The following is a 19311-nucleotide window of genomic DNA, read 5'->3' on the forward strand; positions in this document are numbered from 1 at the left end:
TCACTCTAAATAATGAAACTATCTTAAAAACTCTCTCGAATATACGATCATTCAGCATTACATTGTACGTACATACGTACTACTATTACTCTTTCCTGGAGTTCCATATGTTCAATCCTTTCTATTCAACATACTTTCGACAATACGTTCACCCACGGATTAAACGAGGGCCACTATTTTTAATCCCCCTTTACCCTCCTTATTCAAAGCTGAAAATTTAAAACGTTGATACGGGCTCGTGTGCAAAACGAACATCCTTTGCCAAAGATATTTTATTTCGATTCCTCCTGTTTCTCTTAATACCGCTAAGAATCGTGCACGTACAATCATTAAGCTTCGATCATGTAATAATGAGAAATGTTAGACACTGGAATTATCGCGTGTCATTTGATATGAGTGCGTTGCATCAACTCAGGTTCTTGCGATAAAGTAATAACAGATGAAACAGGTACGTTTCTCCTCTTTCTTGCATTATTAACGTCAGAATGAGTGATAGTTTGCAAGCAATCGAAGAAACGAACGATTTATAGAGATTTATTGCAGATGATTTATCATCTTATTTCTTGTATCCCAATATATTTTTTGCTCTATTAATATAACATGTAATCTTTGAAATTTTAAATTACAAATTCTCACATATTTATTATATTTTTTTCTTAAAAAATTTATATCCATTATAATATAAAATACAAATTTTCATATATTGAGAGTATATATTATATTTTTTTCTTGAAATTTATATTCTATACACTATAATATGAATTGGTAAAGTAATATTTTATTTTTTAATTTTTGAGGCATAAATCTTTAGGGTAAAGAGAATTGCAAATTATACAGAAATTTTGAAATAATACTACATTTTTAACAAAATATAAAAAATATTTCAATTGGAAAATCATATAAAACGATCAGAATTAAAAAATAGATTAATGTGATATTTAACTATGAGATGGAATTATGAACAATTCAATTATATAATTATATACTTTTAATTATTTTAATTTTTCAAAGAGGAAAGTTGAAAAACGCGAATATCAGAGTACTAAAAAGTTAGAATATTTTTTAATCCATTATAAAGAGCTAATAGTTTATTAAAAATTATGAAATTACTTTTATATATTATTTTATGATATTTCATTAATGTATATTGCAACATTTTGTACTATTTTTATTGATCTGCACAATATTACATACTAATAATATTATATCATATATTTCTTTTTCTTTCTTATTCTTATATTTTCAAAAATGGTTTATTAAAAAATATGAAATTATTTTTATCTATGATACTTTATTACTATATCATATAATTATTTATGTATTATTTTTATTGAAATATGAATAACATTATACATTCTTTGAAAGAAATATAACAATAATTATCACTGCTTTCCTAATATCATTGCACAAATAAAAATCCAAAATATCTTTCATTTTCAAAATCAAAGTGTTTCATAATAATTATCACAAATAATGCATCATAATATTATTATAGTACAAATCATACGAGTCTTATCATTTTTCATTCGTTACAAAATCCTTACATGAATTTTTCAAAACGATGACTATCTCGTCATTCTCAAAATTAGGCGTGCAATGGATGAAATTCCCGAATCTGGAAAAAGTTGGCCTTAAATATCGATTCTACGAGCTACGTTTTATTACCTTCTTTCAAGAGGGCGCTCATCAAGGAGGCACAAAAGCTGGACGAAAAGTCGTCGAATCGGAATTAACTATCAAATTTTGCAGATACAGCTCCGCCCAGATGGTGTTTACTTTCCAACAAAGTTTCCATCGAACGGCCTTTCCTTTCTGCAACCCCTGCGCGAGTTTTCAATTCAACCCTCAACTATGTGGCAACTACAACCGAACTTTATTTGCCAACACTCTGATAGATGAAAGATGAACATTTTCGGTCATTTAACATTTAACTTTTTTCTTTTTCTTTTTTTTTTCTTGCTAGATAATAACTGCAATTACAATTACATACATCGAGTTATCGTTAATTCTCTCGATTTGTTTTATTTTATATTTATTTTTCTATCATTTTTATTAACAATTTTTTATACAAGATATGTCAAATAAAAAGTGAGCTATTTTCTTCAGAATTAAATGAAGTTATCGATTTCATTTGAGTTAAATACAGTAAGATATTGTAATTAGTTGAGGAGATTAGGAAGAAAAAGACATTTTTTCAATGAGAATCGATATTAATTTTGTATTTTTGAATTTTATATTCTTCGAAATGAATAATATTTATTTGAATTATCTTCTGAAGAAAACAGCCCACGACTTTTTATTTGGCATACCTTGTATAAAAAAAAATATTGATGATATTATCAATAAAAATGATAGTTTGAAGAGAATTGCAACGAAATATTTCTTTTAACTGAAAAATATTAGTAGAATAATGTTATTCTAATAAATGATCCTTGGAATATTTATTAAGTATTTAGAAATATCTTCTTAAATACTTTATAATATTAAAGGATAAAAATATATACTCCTTGTCCGTTGATTATTTTTTTGAAAGAATTTTTTTAAAAACTAATAATAAATGATAATTCTTTGGTACTATAATTGGATTTTTAAAATGACAATACTTGTAATCTAATATGAAACGATTCATGTGTAACAATTACATATATTCAAATAAATGAATTAAAATCTATTTCTTCAAAAGATACACACAAGTATGTATCTTTTTCAACTTCGTTTCAGAACCAATTAAATCGCAAATTTTTTTATCGATCATTATAATAATATTTTCCAAGAATTCCTTTCAAGATACCATGTTCTTTTATAAAAACCAAATAAGCTTTGATCTCGTTTCCTTCACATAATTATATAAAAATAGATTTTCAATAGGATACAGAACTTAGAGAATAAGATGAAATCGTTAAATTACGGAAATATGGAAATTTTAAATTTTAATTAATAGTATATTAAAATTGAAAATAATTTTTTTCTATTTTCCTTAATGAAATGATTTCATAATTTCAGAAAGAAATACAGAAACTTAATTCAAAACTTAAATCTCTTTAAAAATATCGATATTTAAGTAATGACAGAAATATAATGACAATCAAACAAAACAATACATCAAAGAAGAAAAAAGAGAAAATGAATAAGAAGAAAAAAAAGATTCATCAATTTGTTTATTTTTTACGCTAAAAATCATATCCTTGCTAAACTCATTTAATCCTTACAAAAGAATCAATCTCACTTCAAATCGAATTCAAAAAACGAATCAATAAATCAAAGAAAAAAAGAGGAAAAAGGAATAAAAAAGGATCCATTTATCTCTTTCCTACACTAAAAACTATTTCCTCAATTCCAATCTAAAAACAAAACAAAACAAATAAACCTATCGAAAAAACAAAAAAGGAAAAGGAATACAAAAAATCAATTTATTTCTCTGTTAAAAACTACTAACTTCATTAAATTCATTTGCTCTTCGTTTGAAAATCAATCTCACATATTCACGATTTATCTAATTTTAAAAATCAACGAATTGAAAAATGAAGAAAGAATAGAATAAATCCATCCATTTCTCTCTTTATAGATAAAAATCTGTAAATGTATTAATCTTCGTTCGTTTGAAATCTTATCTCATCTATTATTTCAAATCCAAAAACAAATAAAAAACAATAACTAAGATAAAAAAGAATTCATCGACTTTTTTTTTCCGATGTTAAAATTGCATCAAATTTAATTTCACTTAATCAAATCGTTAAAACTCAATTCCATTTCAACTCTAATCCAAAAACGAATCAAAAGATCAAGAAAAAAAAAACTAATAATAATAATAAAGAAAGAAAGAAGAGAGAGACTGAAAAGAATAAAAAAAAAGAATCCATTTCCCTTTTCCTAAAAAACTGAAACCGCCTTAAGCTAATCACTTGAAATTCAATCTCATCAGCTTCAAAATCGAAAAATGAACCAAACCAAACCAAATCAAATAAAAAAAAACAAATCCGCTTCTCTTTTGAGAATCCTAAAAATTTTTAATTACTTAAAAATTCAATCTCCTCGATCTTCCCCAAAATTCGAAACTCCAAATCGAGAAAAAAAAGCAAAAAAAAAAAAAAAAAGAGAGAGAAAGAAAAAGAAAAGACTTTGAAAAGAATCCATTCACTAGTCTTTCCTCCTCCACGTTAAAAACTTTCGACCCACGAAATTTTTCCCTCCGATGGCCATCGCCATTTTCTTCGCGTCTAGCCACCCCCACCCCACCCCTACCCCACTCCCAACCCCCCCCCTAATTTCTGGCTTCCGATTTCGATGGGAACTTTCGTCCCTGAAACTTGCATTTCCCCGTCTCGGTCGTCTGGATGCTTGGAACAGGAAGAAGTCCGTCTCGGGGTCGGTTTGGATGCCGTAGCTCTGGGGCGTAATATTGATCATGGCGTGGGTGGCCTGCACTAGGGAGGGGGAGGAGGATGTCTGCGCGATCCCCCTTACTCCTCCTGCATCCAGTCGCAGCCTGCACCCCTGCTACCTCCTCCTCCTCCTCCTCCTCCGGCCTCTTCTCTCTTCGGGGGTGAAGTCGTCGGGGAGGAGGGGGTGAAAGAGGGACTAGCTGAAGCGTTACAACGGGCCCACTCGTTGCATACGCTCCTCGAATCTGTAACGGGTGGCCATTGAATAACACGAAAGACGAGGGAATTATTTTTGCTTGTTTCGCTAGAGTTTAGAGTGGATTTTTGATTTTTGATGATTCAATAACGATTATTAAAAAAGTATTTTTGTCAAGGTAATCGTATAATCGTTGAATGATCGTCAAATAGGGGAATTGAAAGGTTGTTGAGGAGTTGAACAGTGATGATCATTGTGATTTTTGTAATTATTTAATCGTTGATAAAAAAAATAATCGTCGAGTTGTTTTCGTTTGGAATTGGATAATGATCGAATGATTGTTGAATACCGCGAATTTTAATCATTATCGATCGTTGTTCGTTCATATAAATCGTATCTACAAAATTGATTATTAAAAATAATTGTTGAATAATTGAGGGATAGGGAATTTTTAACGATGTTGTCTTCGTTAAAAATTGGACAATAACCTGTAATCATGACAATTAAAAGTAATCGAATAACCGAACGATAGAGAAATTGATTTTGGTCAGAGTTGGACAATCGTCGAGCAGATTTTAATCTTTCGTTAACAATCGTTGAATGTACGAATTTCAATCGTTATTGTAATTTCACTGGTGAAAGTGATCGTTGAATTATACTTGAACGATAGGAGAAATTGTTTTTGTTCAAAGTTGGACGATTAATCAATCTCAATCGAATCTCTTATGAAAACTACTTTCTTTAAAAAAAAAACTATTTCTCTATTGCATTCCTCTTTCTCTCGCAATTCAATTACATTTTCGCTATCTTTAATCTCTTATACTCAATATATATATATATAATATACTCATATATATATATATATAATATACTCATATATTATACTCTCTATAACTCACCTGTGGCATGACGCTTCATATAATTAATAAATTAATAAATCAAAACCTGTGAATCATACTTTTACTTTAAAGTTTATTTAAATTAAATATCTCAATAAATGGGATCTTCATCCCAATTAGGACTCTAATGTCGAGCTAGACTCGATATTATACAACGCAGTTTCTAAAATAATTTAAAATTTTTTTTTCTTCTTCTAAATACTTAATTAAAGATTAATTTATCATATTTTGCCATTTTTACACAGTTTTAAATTGTTATTATTATAATAAAATCAAAATAGTTATTTGAGCTGCCTTGAATGTAAGTGTGCTACGTGTTCAAAAAAAGAACGTGTTTTTTCGTGATGTTTCATATTTTGTTTACATAAAAACAATATCAGTGTTATTAATTAAAATTATTATCGTAATAATAATTAAACTGTTACATTGTTTCATTTGTTTTATGTACTAAATAATATAAAAATAAGGATGCCTCGAATAAAAAGAAAACAACCAGTAATTAATTGAGTATGAAAATAGTGACTACGAATATATAACTCAAAATATGTACAAAATTTATATGACAAAAATGTAACGTATAAAATTTAGAGAAAAATTATTGATGAGCCTAATCAAAGATTTTCGTGTTCCTATACAAAAGCCCAATTTACAGATGATAGTATTCAACATTAGATGGGAAGACTTATTTTATTTTTTCTCATAAAAAACACAAAGATTGTATGGTGTGTTCCAATCGGAAGATCAAAGGAGGAAGGAAAGAAACAACATTCTATTGTGATACTTGTGATAGGAAGCCCGGTATTCATCCAGGAGAATGTTTTAAAAAATTTCATACTTTGAAATTATAAAATTATAAATAATTCAAATAAATTGAATATATATATTATTTATTAACATATTACTTAATTAATATAAATGAAAAAAATATTTGTTACATATTTTGCACCATTTCACACAATATTTTATTGAGACCTTCTTTTTAGATCCTTTTTGTCCTTTTAAATGAATTAAAGAATTATTGCTAAGTAAAAAAAAAAAAAAAAAATTAAAAGCATGCAAAGGATTAAAATCTCGAAGTAAATATATTCCTTAATTGTAATCGTTGAATGCGAAAAGTGTTGTACAAGTGTTAAGAAAATGCAAAATGTTAAAATTTTTAAAAAATTACCATTTATTTCAAATAACATAATAATAAATAACATAGCCAAAATACTTATTTTAACAATAATCAATATAGTTATACAATAATCAATATAGTTATAATATTTATAGTTTTACTAATAATTAACAATAATTAATTTGGATAATACTCTGTTAGAAACACGAAAAAATGTTGACAATCTCTATATCTTTAGAAAAATAATACTTTGATAATAGCATTGATTTACAAATAATAATCTATAAAGAAAAAGAATCTTACGATTAAATGTTTTGCTCGAAAAGAATCTTCTTTTTCTCGCGTCCTACGGTATTCAGTACAATTTCATATCGGGTTTAATGGAAAATATCGAGCGATCCTGCCGTAATAATTTATTTTTACGGAAGTTGCCGACTGTTCATCGCTCAACGCTCGTGTAAACGCAGTCAACAAACAGCAGTTTATGACCGTAGTAGAACGGACGAAGCGGCCAAGTTCCGCATGCAAATAACACCGTGCGCGAAATTAATATGGATGTTAAAAGCTGTTACACGTATCGCTCGAAACGAATCGAGATAAACGAAATTACTGCAATCCCAAGCGTCTGCGCTGTTCGTCGATTCATGGGGGGAGAGGGGGGGGGGAAGTAGAAAGATAAAATTTATCGCCCGGTGAAAGTGAAAAAGGATGGTTGGAACGTTCCAATTTTGCCAATTGTGCGTATACGCGGGGAAGAATTGATAAATAAGTAAGATTGGTCGATACACGTTCGTTTATTATTTAAAAATATTTCTGAATATTTTTGCGATATGATAGATGGCGGAGAATTCAAAATTTTTATTAATGGGATAATATCGATGGTATAGTAAGGAATAATAAAAGGTTAAGAGATCTTCGAAATCAGAATTATTATAAGAATCAATTTCGATCGTGTTTCTTTTTCTTTTCATTGAATATATGATGTTACCATGTTAGAATTTAAAGTTTATATTTCATTAATGATATTTGTTACTTTAGAATTCAACAGAACAGGCGGGATATCGTATTTAAAATTACAATTTTTATTGGCTGTAAGAAATTGAAAATATATTTATTCTGAATTTCGTTATTTTAGAAATTAGTTTGATGATAAAAGTGCAATTATTTTCTTAAACCTTGGCCAACATTGATTTACAATTCACAAATCAGAGTCATAAATGATCAATCATAATTTATGAAGAAAAAGAAGTTAATTAAATATTTTACTCGAAAAAAGAGTCTATTTTGAAGATCTTGTAATTTTACTGCTGTCAAAGGATTAAGGCAAAATTTGTACAATTTTCGTGAATAATGTAAAATTTATTTCAGTCTGATTAATATTAGTAAATAAATAAATAAATAGAATTCATACTATAATCTATTATTTTCACTCTAAAAATATTAAAATTATATTTCTCTTATGATCCTCTAATTTTTATTGATTTTTATTTATATACAACTAATTTTGTAAATATTTACATGATAAAAAGTATTAAAATGAATTAAAAAGTATTTTTTAATTTATTGATTTATCAGTGAAAAATGTTAATGAATTTTTCAGACGTACATGGAACAATTCTTTTTTATCGAAATTTTATTTCAAAAAAACAAAATGGCTTAAATTTCGAACAAATTATTGTTCGAAAAAATGCAAAATGTTAAAATTTTTAAAAAATTACTATTTATTTCAAATAACAAATAGTTAGAATATTTATTTTAACGAATACAATAATCAATATAGTTATAATATTTATAGTTTTTCTAATAATTAACAATAATTAATTTGGATAATGCTCTGTTAGAAACACGAAAAAATGTTTAATTTCATCTCCCTTAATCTATTATACTCTACATACAAAAAATCAATTTTCATTAAAATCAAAATTTTCGAATTAAATAAACTTTCTTCTAAAATGATATCCAAATGCTTTCATAAACCACCACGATCAAATAAACGTACAATTAAAATAATTATCAATATACATCTGCATAAAAAGAAAAAAAAAACTTTTCTTCAACTTGACCACCATAAAATTCCAACAGGCGAAATTTCCAGACAATTTTGACGATGGAACACGAACGACGCGATAAAAATCAAAAACTTCTGTGTAGACAGTGAAAACGACGTGAATAGCGCCGTCACAGCTCACTAAGATCGTTGATAAAAAGGAAAGTATGGAACAGGTGCATCCAAGAGTAATTTTACAATGAAGATACCATACAACTATACTTCCTAGTATATCTTTTTCACAGAATAAAATGCAATTCTATCGAGCGATCGATCAGTAGAAATACGAGTGGAAATTTATTGCCTCTGGTAAAACTATAAATTCCACTATTTTTAAAAGAATTAGTTGTTAAAAGATTAGTTGATTGCAACTGTCAGTGTGTATCTGGCATTTGTGTTGAATATCCATTAGGAATAAATAGTACATCAATGGCCAAAAATTTGTAATCGTTGATTCATTTACGAGAATCGACGAAACTGGTTGCAAAAGTTAGATTATGTTAACTTCTTAACCTAACTAAAAAATAATGCTTAAAAAATTGTGAAAGTATATTTTTTTTATTTTTTAACGAAATGTTAATGAATAATTGTTTAATTTCGATAGGTTTTATATCGAGCTAGATATGTAAATATTGTTTTAAGATAAAATCGATATTTTCAGTTTTTTTAATTATCAGACAAAGGAAAATTTTAAATTTGATGATAATTCAGAATTTAATGTTGTAAAAAAAAAAAAAAAAGAAATTACCAATTAAAATTTTCAAACGTGAAAAAATATAACTTTGAGGATTGATTTCATTTGAAGAACTTTTTCGAACGAAAAAATTTATAACTTATTATGCTTATACAAATTTTCATTAGATGAATTTCCCTATAAAAGATTGTCGATTGTCAAGTGAATATTAGTATCTATTTTTGCAATATTAATTTTTAATTAAATAATAAAATTAAAGATTGAATATGGCTGTAATAAGTGATTCCAAATTTTTAGCCAGTACTGTACGTTGCGTAGGTATAACGATAATTGTGAAAGGTGAAACTCGTAAAGATTCGAATAATTGTACTCACTTTCCCTTTTCATTTGTCTATGCAAATCAGTGTTTTCCATAGAATCACGATTTCTAAATTATTATTCACAATTATTTATATATTCCGTCTATTATAGTGGAGATTAAAAAAATATTAAAAATTCTTTGTAAATATTAAGTATTTCATATTTTTAAATTCCCTTATTTTCATCTTCTGAGTAATTTTAACACTTTAGAAAAAAATGTTTAAATAAAATATGTTTTCATCTTAATTTTTTGACAACTAACAATATGATAAAAGAAATACAAATAAGAAAAATTGTATTAATAAAATAACCTATCGTCTATTTTTTAAATATAAAAATTCTTTCATTATAAATTCCAAAATGTACATTCTCTGTCTTATGTATGTATACAATTCATACATATTTCTAAATTTTTATATTTACTTTATTTTATTAAAAATACAATAATTGAAATAAAAATGGAAATACTTAAGAAATTAGAAAGTGATGAGAATATTATAAAATTGTCAAAAAGAATAAAATGGAAAATTAATTTACAAAAAATAATGCATATACTTTTAATATATTAAACAATTTATATGAGTTTCATAATGAAAACCATTTTTTACATCATTATCCAATTTCCCTTAAAATATAGAAGAATTTATTTAGAAAAAGAAAAACCTGTGTTCCATTATTCAAATAAATTTTGAATCTTTTCTTTTTGCTTGCTTTAGTTTGGATTAATCGAGATTCTGTTAATCTACATTTGAATATAAATGATAATTCTTAATTGATTAATATCAAAAACACGTTCTTGACAACAGAATATTTTACAATAATTGCAAAAACTAGGTTATGTTAAATTCTTAACCTGAAAAATATAATGCTTAAAAAATTGTGAAAGCATATTTTTTTTTATTTTTTATTATATCATAGAACCACTATTGTCCTTAATACGCGATATGCATAATAAATTGAAATTTAATTATAATCCACTTATATCGTTTCCCATCGATTCACGAGATTTCATCTTCTCAAACAAAATCCAACAAAGTTGTAAACTATTCTTGTTAATAATATAGTCGTAATATTTCTTCGAAACTTAAGATGCTAACCAGTTTTTTTTTAGTCTCTTGCAACCTCGATTTAATTTTTGCATCGATAGCAAAAACTCATGAGAGAAAAGTCGTACGAAATAATTTTCTCCCATACGAAGATATTAATTCTAAAAACGCGAATAATGAAATTCATAAAATGATCCTTAATTTGTGGAATATATGAAGCGCAAAAATTTTCAAGATTCTTCAAGATTTAAAAAATTTTCCTGAAAGATCACGAATGATAAAATTTTAAACGAGTTTCTCAAGAGAGTTTCTTGAGGAAATAAAAATTCGTAAAAAGATTCGTATCTTTCATGATTTGTATTTGGTTCCATGGCAACATGAAAATTTGTTGCTATTTCCTATTTAAAGATAATTTTTGAAAGTATTTAATATCGAAATTTGTTTTATTTCGTGAATATCAATACAAAATATCAATGTTAAAAAATATTTGGAATATATACATGATACCTATAATTCATTCGATGAAATAACGAGAGACTTTAAAAATTTAAAGAGAAACATTATATAAAATTCTCAATAAAATTATGAATAAATATCATTGTTAAGGAAAGAAAAAATAATTTATTGTTGATTTATAATTCATATGATATTCAAACTTATCTTTTTATGTGTGAAATAATGAATATATCAAAGTTTAAAAAATATAAAGTTTAAAGGAAAGAAATTTATTATTATTATTACTATTAAAAAACTATTATTATTACTACTTAGTCATTCACAGAAATGATCTTACAAGGAAATTCGCTTAACTCAAAAATCATGATTTTAATAAATATACAAAGAGAATAATAAATAATAAATACGTGCAACAATTTCTTTTTCAGAAAATCTGTTTCGACACATGAAATCAAGTTTTAAATTTTCATCATTTACTAATTTGGTATATAATATTTTAAGGGATATTAAAATATGAAAATTTAAAGTTTTTTTATCTCATAACATTTTTTATCTCATAAAAAGTTGAATTAAAAAAAAAAGATATTAAAATTATGAAGTAATATATCCCTTCTTTATTTCATCAATAAAATTGCTCCATATATAACTCCTTACTCTTTAGATAATCGTAAAATTTCATATAAAACAAAATTATTGCTTGTTTTTATAATACATAAACTTGTTAGATGAACTCGTAAGATGTAAAGATTTTTACGACTAATTGGTATATACATACATATGCAGGATGTACAGCAAAACAATCTTCTAGAATCTTTGAAAGTTATTAAAAAAGACGATTGAATTTTAAATTTTTCTTAGAATATAGAAAAATACCATATAGAATATCATTTACTTCTTACTTTATTTTAAAAATAATCTCATCAAAATAATGATTTTTATTTATTTAGAGATTTTCTAAGAATTATTTCCAATTATTAAGCAAATGTATAAATCTCCAAAATTAGTCACAAAAGAGCATTTCAAAGATTATTATTAAAACAATCATAATTTCAAAACAAAATGGTGCACGATATACTTTCATATTCCAAGAAAATTTTTTTTAAAATCTTACATCAATTTCTCTTTGCATTCAAAATTGAAAGGATTATTTTACTGTGCTTTATAATCACTTGTAAAATTAAAATTTCAATAAAAGAATTTTAAATTCAAAAAAAGAGCATAAAATAAACAAAAAATAAACTCAATTCTTCAGAAAAAAAAACAAAATTCACTTTGGCCTGTATAATTAAAATTTTATTTAATGAAAAAGAGCATAAAATAAATGAAAAAATCAATTTCCAGACTTCTGCAACAAAAAGAAAGCGTGACAAAATTTTAATCCTTCTTTCAACTCCAGTCAAAAAAAAGAAAATTCATTTTCGCTAAATGAGATTTTATTAATTTTATAAAATTTAAAAAAATTTATTAATTCTATTATTATAAAATTTTATTTAAAAAGAAACATAAAATAAACAACAAAATTTCAATTATTCTCTAATTATTCTACTTCACTTTCGCTATAAATATTATACAATCAAAAATTTTATTTAAAAAAAAAATCCACGATAAAAGTAAACAACAAAATTTCAATCATTCTTTAAACGGAAAAAAATTTATCAAAAAAAAAAAAAACACGAAGTAAAATTCCAATCATTCTCTAAACATCCTCTTCTACAAAAAAGTAAAAAAAAAAAAAAAAAAAGAAAGAAAGAAAAAGAAAAGAATCAAAAAATAAAATTCATTTTCGCAACGTACCGATCCCAACCATCCCGATAGTCATGAACGTCATACCGCGTATATATCCCCTCTCTCTCTCTCTCTCTTGCACCATCTCCTCTTTCCCGCGTTCCTCATTCACATCTCCACCCCAGTGTCTCGACAGCGACCCCCTATGTCTCGTATCTCCGTCCCAACCCCGTCGATACGACGATACGAGGCATCGCGAATTCGTCCGAGGCCTGACCCTTTAAGCCAGACAGGGCTTTTCTATGGCCTCCACCTGCAAAAGCTGTATTGTAGTACACCCCCTCCATTCCCTCGGCCGCCACCCTTCGCAAAAGAGTTTTTTGCTCCCGCACACCGACACACGGCCACGCCGCGATTATTCCTCTCAATACGCGGGTGCACGCGCAGACACGCGCGCGGAGGAGAGAAGCAGGCACACGCGTGTGTACACACGGGCCGCGATATCCCCATATCGTTCCCGCTCGGGCACAGAAATCCACCCCCAAGAGCGGGAGAGACGGAGGAGGGGGGTAGAGAGTGCTTTCGAAGCTCGCGCCTCTCGGCCAGACTGTCATTTCGATCCCGAAAGAGAGTCAGCGGTTCTCAGCGAGTCGGTGAGTTGTACGGGGGTTGGAAAAGAAAGATGTGATGAGAGGAGAGGAGAGAGAAAGAGAGAGAGAGAGAGAGAGAGAGAGAAATGGAAAAGAAAGAAATGGAAAGATTGTGGAATGGTAAAATGATCGATTATGCGAATTTCGGTTGTTCAGTGATCGATTTGAATTAACATAGGTGGCTGCTATTCGATGACACTAAAAAAAAAATAGTTCTCAGAGAGGAATTTTTTAAAGATTGGAAAAGAAGAATGTGAGAAAAAGAGGAGATTGCAGTAAAATAGCGATTATATGAATTTCGATTATCCAGTGATTGGTTTTAATATAGATGATTATCATTCGATGACACTGAAAGAAATTCAGTGGTTCTCAATAATCAGAAGCGAATTTTTTAAAGATTGGAAAAGAAGGATGTGGGGAAAAGAGGAGATTGCAATAAAATATTGATTATGTGAATTTCGATTCGTCCAGTGATTGGTTTTAACATAGATGATTGTCATTCGATGATACTGAAAGAAACTCAGTGGTTCTCAGAAGGGAATTTTTTAGAGATTGGAAAAGAAGGATGTGAGGGAAAGAGGAGATTGCAGTAAAATATTGATTATATGAATTTCAATTATCCAGTGATTGGTTTTAACATATATTGATGATACTGAAATAAAATTCAGTGGTTCTCAATGATCAGAAGCGAATTTTTTAAAGATTGGAAAAGAAAGATATGCGGGAAAGAGGAGATTGCAGTAAAATATCGATTATATGAAATTCGATTGTCCAATGATTGGTTTTAACATAAATGATTGTCACATTCGGTGACACTGAAACTCAATGGTTCTCAGCAAGAGAAAAATTTTGTAAAGAAAGAAGGATGTGAGGAGGGAAACAAGAGATTGCAATAAAATATCGATTATGCAAATTTCGATTATCTGATTTTAATATAAATGATTGTCATTTGATAACACTGAAAGAAACTCAGTGGTTCTCAATAACGAGAAGTGAATTTTTTAAAGATTGGAAAAAGATGTGAGAGAAAGAGAAGATTATAATAAAATATCAATTTTAATATAGATGATTAATGATACTAAAATTTAATGATACTAAAATAAACTCAGTGGTTCTCAACGATGAGTTCTCTAAGAATTAAAAAAAAATCAAAGTCACATGTTTATAGATTTTAGAAAAGTAAAACATTTGCGAATTTTGGTTCCAGTGATTTTTAATTTAATATTTAAATAACATAGATGTCTGCTATCATTAATCCTGAAAGAAATTCAGTGCACTGTGTTGACAAAAAAAAAAATGGAGAAAAAAGAGAAAAGAAAAATCAACCAACATTTATATGAGTTTAGGTATTGCATTCTTGTAGAAATTATGGCGGACAATATTTAAATTATATTATTATTTTGTAATGATTAAAAAAACTCGATTGTAAACTGTAAATTTAGTATGCAAAAGATGGTTTTCTTAAAATTAATTTTTAGAAAGATTCTTTATGGTTTTTTTATATTAGAAAATTTGAAGTTTTAAATTTTTGTTTCTGAATTTGATAATAATATGATATAATTTTTTAAATTGTTTTAACATGATAATAGTGTAATAGAATTACAAATGATTCAAAATAGACAAAAGAATAATTATTTTTTTTATCATTATGAGTTTTAAAACTTCGGATTTTAGATATATTTATAAAGAATTCTTTCAGTTTTTATAATTTCAACTATTGCATATTGTAATATTTAAGATATAACTATGAAAGAGTTAATTATATGAGAATATTATATGTCATAGATGCAATTCTTTTTACTTTGCATAATGAAAGCATGTAATGAATACAGGAAATATTACATATCAATATATATATATATTTTTTATTTATTTTATTTTATATTTTTATCAGATCAAATTGTCATTCAAAAATATTAAATATTAAATAATATGAAATAATATGAAATTATATATTTGGATCTAATTAATTAATATATGAATTTTATGATAAATATAATAATGTTCAAATCTTTCCTTTTACTGCATTTAATAATTTAAAATAATTTTCACATAATTCTTTGCATTTTTATCTACTACGACTAGCTAATTCCATTATTTCAACAAATTCAAACTTCAAAGTTAATCAAATTATATTATTAAATATTAAAAAATACGAAAAATATTTGAAATTAATTATTATATTTAAATTTATATTTAAAAAAAATATAAAATTAATTATTTTTCTTTAATTCACATTCATTTATAAATCATATCTAAAAATATATAATTTCTCTATAACACTTGTATCTAATTCATACTTCACACTCTCAATTTCACATTCATATATATTCATATTCTCATTTTCATTTAATTCAATCATTATGCGTGATTAAATTTTCAATTATATTTCCTGAAAAATACGCATGTGTTCATATACTTTTGAGAGATAATGTACATATGAGAGATGGAAAATCTGAATGTGCGGGTGAGTGCAAGGATGAAATAGGGGGTGAGAAAGTGAAGGAGTAAGAAAATGAATGTAGCTTTCTCTCTTTCTCTCTCTCTCTCTCTTACGTGCGCGCAAGTGTGCAGACGTGCGAGCGAGAGAACGAACGTGTGCATAAGTGAATGAGAAAGCGGACGTATATGAAGGTGGTTGAGAGAACACGCATCGGAAGTAATAACTCGGTGATTAATGTCTACCTCCTGATTTCGTGGAATCAGAGATGCGATATCGTAATTTCGTGTGAAAACTGTGATAACGAAAATGCAGCGTGGCCTATGTGTACACTGATTTTTTTGCTCAATTAAACATCGCCATTTTTAGGCTAAAGTTTTAATATCGACTCGAGATTGAAATTTGTTTTCGTGTGTATATTTATTATAAATATTACCTATTAACGATCGATTTTTTAAAACGAAGTTAGAATTATAAGTCTATAAATTGTTTTTTGGTATCAGTATAGATCGAAATTTAAAATTTTATATAAAGGATTTTAAATCGAAAATCATTAGAATTTTTAAAATAGTGATATTTTATTGTCAATTTTATTCATTTGGTATTGGTAGAAATCGAGATTTATTAGAATTTTGAATCAAAAATCGATAAAATTTATAAAATAATGATCTATATAAATTTTGATATATAGTATCGAAATTTTGAATCGAAAATTATTAGAATTTTTAAAATAGTAATATGCATAAATTGTCAATTTTATTTATTTGGTATTAGTAAAAATCGAGATTTATTAGAATTTTGAATCAAAACTTGATAGAATTTATAAAATAATGATCTATCTAAATTTTGATATATGGTATCGAAATTTTGAATCGAGAATTATTAGAATTTTTAAAATAGTGATATGCATAAATTAGCAATTATTTATTTATTTGGTATTGGTAGAAATTGAGATTTATTAGAATTTTAAATATAGTTATATGTCCAATTTCTTGATATAGAAATCAAAATTATTAATTCGATGCTAATTTTAAAAATTAAATTATATATAGAATAAAAAAAAATTAAATGAAAGAAAAAATTATACTTTAAAATGAAAAATGAACAAATGTTAAATACTTTAAAATAACAAATTTAAAATTTTAACCTTTGATAATTAGCATATATATAAATATATTATTAGAAACTTATTCATCTCCAAAATTAAAAAACAGAGATCAAAAAAGAGTTTTCTACTTCTCAAAATTCTACTTTTACAAAAGTAGAATTTTACAAAAGTTACAAAATCAATGTTTATAATTAATCTTTCTGTCAAACAAATTAAAAAGTAATTATTTTAATGAATAAAAACTTATTGCTTGTATTTATATTCCATTCTTTTCCACAAGAAAATTTAAACTCAGCGTTTACTTAATACACAATGTCAGGTATAAATGATGAGAAAGAAGTTCAATGTTAATGACAGGATGAAATATTGTTACATGATCAGAGTGATGTCTTTCGATTTTGAACGAGGACTTAGATAGAATAGATGGCTTATATAATGAGATATACGTCTGTACTTAAATCAGATTACTTCGTTATGTTATAAATTTATTATCAACGTGAAAGATTATTGATTTAAATTGTACTTATAAAATTTTCTTTTCTTCTGTATGTACGTTAGATAAGATCTAAATATAATTTTGAATCATTGAATTTTCAAATTTTAGATTATTCGTGCTGATTATTGCTTTGGAATCTAATTTATGAATTGATTTTATTCAATTTTCATAATTAAGAATATGTGCATGAACTTTCATAGTGAGAAGATATATAGGTACGAAAGTTCGAGTACTTGGCTATCGATCACGTACGAGAACCACAATTAGGATATCCTAATTATTATCATAACCCTAAGGATACTAATCTAGTTCAAGTATACTTACTACTATAATATACTCTCTCGTATATTATATATTAGGTCGATGAGAAATAAATGGAAAATTTGATTTTGAAACTGTTGAAAACTTCGTGTAAATAATTCAATTATTAAGAATGAAAAACTGGGAAGAAATTTAAATACAAATTTAAAATTTTATTTCCTCAATTCTCATCAAAAGATTATAATAACATATTGTTCTTTCTCTTATTACAGTTGTTCTTTTTAATATAATTTAGGAAAAGTAATTTAATACTAAATGAATGTATCTTTTATATATTTATTACTTTGGATATATTCTTTAATTTTATTTATATATATATAAATAATGTTTTGAAAAAAATCATATATATAGTAGTTTGTTACTAATAAACATCAATTTTTGAATAAGAAAAATATATTTAAATAGATTATTTATAAAGTTTTAAATTTCTTAAACAAGTATCGTTTAATTCTCTATTCTTTACATTTTATTTCCTCCAATTTCCCAAATTAATAAATTCTAAATTATTATTTATCTTGATAAAATCACAAAAATCTTAGAGACATTATAGAGATTCCTTGTGCCAACCTTTCTATTTTAGCCTTTATCCTCTAAAATACCTCCAATACATTAACATCACCCAATATACCACCAAATTTATGATTTGCTCGTTTTAATATAATTTAGGAAAAATAAATATTTATTACTTTGAATATATTCTTCGATTTTAAATATTGGAATATTATTTTGAAGAAAATCATATATACATTAGTTTGTTATTAATAAATATCAATTTTTGAATAAGAAAAATATATTCGTTTCTATACAATCGCAAAATTTTAAATTTCTTAAACAAATATCGCTCAATTCTCACTTCATTACATTTAATTTTCTTCAATATCTCAAAATTAAATTACATATTAAATAAATTCTATATTCTTATATTCATCTATCTTAAAGCCTTAAAAATAAAAATCTTAAAGATTCCTTGCGCCAATCTTGCCATTCCCTTATCTATTTTATCCTTCATCCTCTGAAATACCTTTAATAACTATATTAACACCACCCAATATACGATATATATAATAATATATAATAATAACAATAAACTATACATATAATACTTTACCAGTAAAAATTTCATAATCAATCCGACGACGCTCTCTTTTAATTGCCTATTCACTCTCCATCAGAGCGTCATACCCCCCTCGACAACACCCCAATACCGGAAATATAATTATTATTTCTCACGGATATCGGAAGTAAACCGGTTAGTTAGCCGGTGCACGCGGGAAAAACTGGTGGAAAATTGGGTTTTCCCCCGGCGACGAGCCGAAGAAAATGAAGTTCCCTCGATAGGAGGTGCATCGTGGCGTGATTAAAAAAATTCTCTTC

At 26.5% G+C, this 19311-nt stretch overlaps 1 long non-coding RNA gene across 1 annotated transcript in view; it reads right to left on the reverse strand.

Annotated features, from left to right (window-relative positions):
• Positions 1-4428: 4428 nt before the first annotated feature.
• Positions 4429-19311, reverse strand: part of LOC122715603 — a 62115-nt gene continuing 47232 nt past the window's right edge. Inside the window, exon 3 of the long non-coding RNA XR_006346869.1 lies at positions 4429-4627. This is a non-coding gene — a long non-coding RNA (uncharacterized LOC122715603). The remainder of the gene's footprint in view (positions 4628-19311) is intronic.

Source organism: Apis laboriosa, unplaced genomic scaffold (assembly GCF_014066325.1).
Source record: "Apis laboriosa isolate Shangri-la unplaced genomic scaffold, ASM1406632v1 scaffold39_cov144, whole genome shotgun sequence".
In the NCBI taxonomy this organism is placed as follows: Eukaryota; Metazoa; Arthropoda; class Insecta; order Hymenoptera; family Apidae; genus Apis; species Apis laboriosa.